Genomic DNA, 7,706 nt, shown 5'->3' on the forward strand with positions numbered 1-7,706 from the left:
AATAGGCAGATTAAACCAAAACAATAGACTCTCCATCTCATTAAATTTCCTCTCTCTCATTACAGTCTACAGAATTTGTTAAGGTTAATTCATTTTGATTATTACTGAGTACCTCTACTTAGTATCTACTTACCTACTTAATATGAATTTCCAACTTTTTGAATTTTGTATAGTTTTGTGAAATGAAACCTAAAATTTTATTTTAATATCGTTTTAGCCTTTATACTTTTCAGTTGGTGATTTAAAAAGAAGAAACAATTTATTGTTTTAATATGTTTTGTTTAATATTTAATATATTTGGAAATATAAATCTAGACCTTATTAGGTCAATATTTAGGCTTGGTACCTAAAAGTCGAAATAATTTCTAGTAAATACAGTTCCCAATACTAAAGGTCCATAAAATGAGGTCGTCATACAAAACATAAACTATTGCGCGCGCTCCCGGTCATCAACCCCGGAGCACAGATAAAAAATATTCGACGTTCAGAAAAGTCTAACGAGTTTACAACCGTACAGTTTGGAACCAAAGCCGTGACTAACAAGTTTGCAAACGATACAAATCATATTAGATTAATAGGAGACCTAGATTGCTGACCAGCCATTTTTCACGACTTTTCGCCAAGTGTTTATTGAATACTTTGGCACAGTTATAGAATAAGTAAATAGATTTCGCAGAATATAATGATAATATCTTCATGTTAATTTGTACAGTGAGTCTGATAGAAATACGATTTGTAACTTAGTATAAAAGAAAAATAAGCACAGGTTTATTCATATTTAAATTAATTTCGCGTCTGGTTTTCTCCGAAAGGACATGCATGATTTTGAGACATCTAGGTATTTCTAGCAAGTTATGTTAATAAATTTCATAACGAAGTCAAAATCAGCATTATTTATTTCAATATTATTAATAACATAAAATTGAAATACAATTTGAAATCTATACACATCCCCAATCCCCAACTCGCTTGTTCATTGTCGTGAAAAGAGCCGCTAATGCAACGAACAGCGTAGCCGTGTCCCGTGTACCGTACGGGCCATTCTATTGGAAAACCGATCAATTAACAAAGGCTGACCACGAGAGCCTCTTTCGTTAAATTATAGACTAAACGAGGACTGGCCGAAAAGTTATTGTTATTGTCATCATTTCAAATTAAGAACAGTTCGTTGTTTTTTTTAATGTGAATGGAATTCTGTTTTTAAAATGGAGTCGTAGTCATCAGTTTGGTGTTCACAATTTTTATTTTATTTTAAAGTTATCGATTATATTATACGATAGGATGATTTTGCTAATAATTCCTTACCTTTATTTTAATAAAAAACACACTAAATATCTATGGTTTGCAACTAACTAATCATAACAGATTATTGACTGTCTTCTTGATTGAGTAACCGTGAGCGCGATTAGGGTTTTGAATTAGATTCCCAGACATTTTCGTAGTAGCCTAATATACTTAGGAATACATAATATACCTACATGGAAGTCATGAATCATCTCTATACCGAACAGTAAAATAAGTAATAAACTAAAACTTGGAATAATAGACAAAAAAGCAAGTCAATCAATTATAAAAGAACATAATAGAATATCAGATCAAAACAGCCCTTTTATGACAGAGTCAAAAACAGCAACTAAAGAGGTGAAAAATGCAATACCTGCTAGCTGCTAGACTTAACTCTTTGCACAATTTGTTTTGATAAAAACTGTATCATAAATTAATAAGAACGCTTTGTAAATGCAATTTCTGCTCCGTCAGGTGGAAGCACTTTGATTAATCCCTTTAGAGGAAAATGCAAAATGCTGTAAGAACAATCCTTGACGGGTTCATTCAAATTGCTTGTATGTGAATTGATTACGAACATATTTTAGAATGAATTATAGTTAGTAATCAATTTTGTGTAGTACCTAGGTATAACCAATATGGCTAAATAGATTGATTTGTCTAAATAGGTAGTTGCTGTTACTACATTTCTCTATTGAAGTCTATTGAAATGAGATATTGAGAATTTGAATAGAGGTCTCTGAGGCTGTGTGTGTGTGTAGCATTGACAAGTTTACAGCTCAGATACATGCATATATAATGTATAGTCCGGTCAATATACGATATTGAAATATCAAAAATTCCGACAGAGCTGAATTTTGGTACAGACCTTTATTTTACTATAAAGATTAAAATATTAAAAGTCCCCATCTATCCCATATGTGCTTCAAAAGTTATTCGGGGTCAAAGGTCAAGATTTTAGGTTTTTTGATTTTTCTCAAAAACCGTAAGTTTTTTGAAAAAATAGCCTCAGACCAAATTTGTAGATCTCAAAATTCTCTACAAAATGGTCCTTATAAGTTTTTCTATAAGTATTACCGTTTCTAAGATAGATTCGTGTAAGTACACACATTTTTCGACTTTGGAAGCGTCTAACTTTCAAACGATTGATTTTGAGGAAAAGTGGTTTTAGAAACCTTAATGTCTTTTTTAAAGACCTATCCATAGACACCCATCACGGATATGTAAGCAAAAAATTTTTTTAATCAGTTCCATGTATGGAGTGCCTTTACTTTTTAAATTTATAAATTTTTATTCAAAATTCGAATGCTTATAAATACACCATCTTACAAAGTTTCAACTATGTAGGCCCAACAGTTTCGGAAATAAATGTCTGTCCGTCCGTCCGTCCGTCCGTCCGTATGTCACAGCCTGTTGGGCCACGAAACTGTTGGGCCTACATAGTTGAAACTTTGTAAGATGGTGTATTTCGGTAACCGCTATTCGAATTTTGAATAAAAAATTATAAATTTAAAAAGTAAAGGGCACTCCACTCCATACATTGAACTGATTAAAAAAAATTTTTTTTTCAGCTTACATATCCGTGATGGGTGTCTATGGATAGGTCTTTAAAAAAGACATTAAGGTTTCTAAAACCACTTTTCGTGAAAATCAATCGTTTGAAAGTTAGACGCTTCCAAAGTGGAAAAATGTGTGTGGGGACACACGAATCTATCTTAGAAACGGTAATACTTATAGAAAAACTTATAAGGACCATTTTGTAGAGAATTTTGAGATCTACAAATTTGGTCTGAGGTATTTTTTTCAAAAACTTACGGTTTTTGAGAAAAACTCAAAAAACCTAAAATTTTGAACTTTGACCTTGAATAACTTTTGAAGCACATATGGGATCGATGGGGACTTTTAAATTTTTAATCTTTATAGTAAAATAAAGGTCTGTACCAAAATTCAGCTCTGTCGGAATTTTTGTTCTTTCATTACTGTTTTCAGGTCTAAATTGACCGGACTAGTAGGTAAGTACTTACATTACATATTATATATCATTAATGAATTCTATTTCACACTAAGCGTGACAATTTAAAGTTAGACGTCGTCGTAAGAAATACAAGATAAATTAGTTTGTTTCAAATACCGATCTGAAATTTCTACTATACATAAGTACGTAACACATTACATTAAACTACACACCTAACTAATTACCCAACACTTTATTGACGAACAGTCACTTTTCACCATTTGTGTTATAAGCCCTATGTATTAGGGGGTGAACCTATTGCCATATCGACACCAGCAATTTATACTACGCTAACTCGAAATTTGGAAAAAACTTTTTTTATGCCAAGTTGCTTAAAATGTGTGTTTACATACGTCATAAAAAAATTGAGAAGAAATATGCAACAATAAGAAAGTTACAAATCTTATAAAACGCTAAGTAAAGGTACTTTTTGAAATCACTCGATTTATATTACGCCAACTATTATTAGCGGAGTGTGCGCGCGGATCACTTTGGTCAAAGTCCGTGCAACACTGCACTAACTCATAGTGAGCGTAGTTTAGTGCGTTCGTGTGTATACAAGTTCGTTTGTATAATGAACGACTTAGCGACTTTTACATAGTAAATACTTATGTGTTAACGTATTAATTAGTTTATTAATGGTACGTTGACTATTCTTTTTGTAAGTAAGTACATGTTCTTTATAAAATATTGAAATATGCATCAGATGATTGATCATGCACTACGACGTCCCGTACTACACTACGCTAACATAAGTTAGACGTGTATAGGATGTAAATTTTTTTTGATGAATTACGTTTATATACGGCTAACTTGCGCTAAATCAAAAAATAGAAATAATTAAGGAAATATAAATATGAATAAATTAAATATTAAGCATACCAAATTTCAAAAAAGTATCTTAATTAATGTAAAAGTTATCACGTTTTTCCCTTTAAACGCCTCTACTGTAAAGTACGCTTTTTGAGTTAGCGCAGTATAAATTGCTGGTGTCGATATACTAGGCACAATTCCAAACTCCGTGCTGCCACTGAGAAATTTTCGAAAAAACCGAAAAAAGCCCAGTAATACGTTTACAATTTGCTCCGGAATAAAAAGGCATGAAAAAGGCGTTGGTAAACTTTATTAATCTTAATTAGGCAATGTTACAATTTTTTTTTTAGGAAAAACTGGTGTCAGTTAATGTTTGCGTTATGTTTCGCCATGTGAATGGCTTCGCGACAACGTACCTAGGTACCTACTCGTCTCTGGTGTTTGGGAATCCGGGATTAAAAAGATTGGGAAGAGGGCTAATTGGGCCTCCGGTAACCTCACTTACTGAACGAAACACAACGCAACCCTTGTTTCACGTTGGTTTTCTTTGAGACCGTGGTATCACTCCGGTCGAGCCGGCCCATTCGTGTCGAAGCATGGCTCTCCCACACGTCATCCCCAAAAAATCTTGTTTAAAAAATAATCATAACGTTATCAAAAAACCCATTAATTTAAGTGACGGCTCGTGACAATATTTGGGGAATGTAATCTTCAATTAGAGGCATGGTGACGTCGACGGGGACCCCAGTTAAATCCGGACAAATTAAAAATACATTCACTTAGGTACGGTCACTTGATACCTTTTGTTCGTTAAGTTTTAGATTACTGGGGCATTTGCATTTTATGCACGGAATTTGCAATGCTGATAACTTGGCTTTGGGATTGAGATAAACGCGCCAAACATTGGATCAAATGTAGTTGGGTACATTTTAATTGTTTAAGGAAGACGAGCAATTGTGGATCTGAATGTATTTAACTATTAATTTGCCAATGAATAAGTCTCTGATGAGTTTAAATAGATAAAATAAACGAAGTTAAGTACAGTGAAAATATAAAACTTTTTAACGGACTGATGCCCGATCTGAGCTCCGGACAACGTAACAAGTTACCGGGGCTCCGGCTCCAAGCAGGAGAAGGAACGGGGTGGTTTTAAGTCAGTAAGAGTATGACACTCCCGCCTACCTCACCCAAGGCGGGAGAAGTCATAGGATGATTTTCCCCCATCAAAAAAAAGGTACTTTTTAACACAGGAACACATTTTTTCTAACAATGTTAATTTGCTGTAAATAATCTTAGATAGGTACAGTTTCATAATTCACAGACAATAATTATGTACAACCAATTTCATTAGCAACTGCTTTATGATTATTACACATCCTCACCCAAAAATGGGAGTTCAGTACATAATTAAACTTCTACGGCAATCTCCTCAAAACCGCGATAGAACCAACAAACGATCAACACAGATATTTATACCGTAATTAAATACAACTTCATACGAAGCTTCATCTTAACGTGCTATAAAAAGTAATACAAAATATTAACTCTCACTACAAAATTAATTCCGTAATATTACGCGTTGAGTGTAAACAATATATAGCACCTGGGCGTAGCAATATTACACCTAATCTAAACGATGGATGTTATAAACTTAGGAAATCATGTGCCTCTTGTTAAGGTAGTGAAATACTTAACTTAAGAACAGTGTTTAGAGGTTTGGAAGAATTAATGCTAAAATGTAATAGAGAGTGAGCCTGTTGTTATATAAGGGGCACAATTCTAGACTTCGTGCTACTACTGAGAAATTTTCTAAAAACCGTAAAAAGCAAAGTGATTCTTTGTCCAACCCGGGAATCGAACCCGAGACCTCTTGTCCGGCAGTCGCACTTGCGACCACTCGACCAATGAGACAGTCAGTATTGTGATATAAAGTTGGTATTGTTGTTCTAAATTATTAGCTAACAGAAAGTTTCAAGTTTCTAAAATGGTAAAAATAGACTTAGTTTAGTCTTCATTTGAATGCAATTTTTACCTTTTATAACCTAACATTTTTATCCACGTTAAGTTATGAAAAAATAAGCAAATAAAGAAACAATATTTTCAACACATTTGTGCAGAGTTTATTTCAAAATAATAATAAAAAGCGAGATAAGTACCTAAGTTGTTAAGTGAAATATATGGCAACATTATTTAGATCTTTCTAGGAACATTAAGTGAATGCGACTAGTGTGATATGATTTGTGTAAGTTGGCAACACCAAATAAAATGAAATAATTTATTAAAAGTAACGTCAAAAGAAATTAAAATTTCAATTCCATTTAAATTTTAATTTATGATTCTATTAAATTATTCTTTTTGTTTTATTTGGGGTGATACAAATAGGTGAATAATGTAGCAGTACTTAGTCAGAACCGTTTTTTAAATTATTTTGTATCTGTGTTGAACTAGAGTGGGTAATTAACAGTCCTTTTTTAAATTCACGCTGTTGTTCAAGGGCAAGCAGAAGTTGCTAAACATTTTCGAAGACCAAAAATAAGAATAATGACCACACAACTTGTTTTTGATTGGTCACAAACAGGATTGCCAACAAGAAATCCACCAACAAAGTACAGACTTCTCTTTAATTTCCAGAGAATATAAACAGAGGTATCTATTTTAAATTACTTATCTTACGCCCACAATAAACCCAAAGCGAAGTCCCGTAGCATTTGATTTTAAAGTAATCTACCAATTTCTAATGTTGAATGAGGCCAAGGCTTTGTCTCGGTTGCCATTGAAGAAACGAGAACTTTGTGGCGTAGCGATATCAGACAAATCTATTAGCAAACACAAGGGATAAACTTTAGAGGCTACAACTTTAAATAGAAAGCTAAGCGAGATGAATATTATATTTTGTATATCCCACCTAAAAATAGATTCGTTGGGCCGTCCAATTTACATCAATTTGTCATTTTGTAGATTGAATAGGTAAGCTCAGATGGGCAGATATTTATGGAATCCATTTCTTTGTCGTGCGTTCGTTCCTTAAACATTCTAAATAATGACATTACGGATCAACTATTTTTTACAATAGAACCATTCGGCCTCTACCATACATAATAGGTACGTCTAGACACTGTTCATTATGACATAAATCACACATAATATGTAGATGACATTCCGCATTGTACTTCCATCTAGCTAATGAATAGATAGAACTACACTTCCATTTCAAACCAACCAATCAACCGAACGCGCTATCGTTTCAATTACTTAACGTAAAGCAAAATCATACTAAGGATAAAGTTCTTCTTTTGTCTAGATCACCTAAAGTTTGACTAGTCAGAATTCTAATGACATTAGGTCCTCTTTTTTAAGGGGGAAAATCATCCAATGCCTTCTCCCGCCTTTGGTCAAGTGAGAAGAAGTGTCAGAGTCTTACTGACTAAAAACCACCCCGTTCCTACTCCTGCTTTTAGCCGGCGCTCCGATAACCCGTTACGTTATTCGTAGCTCACATTAAATCCCTAAAAAAGAGTTCTTCAAATAAACTATGTACCTTAATTAACAGTCACCAATGTAAAGTTAATCATTAGGTACATACCTAGGTACTAAT

Source organism: Spodoptera frugiperda, chromosome 15 (assembly GCF_023101765.2).
Source record: "Spodoptera frugiperda isolate SF20-4 chromosome 15, AGI-APGP_CSIRO_Sfru_2.0, whole genome shotgun sequence".
NCBI lineage: Eukaryota > Metazoa > Arthropoda > Insecta > Lepidoptera > Noctuidae > Spodoptera > Spodoptera frugiperda.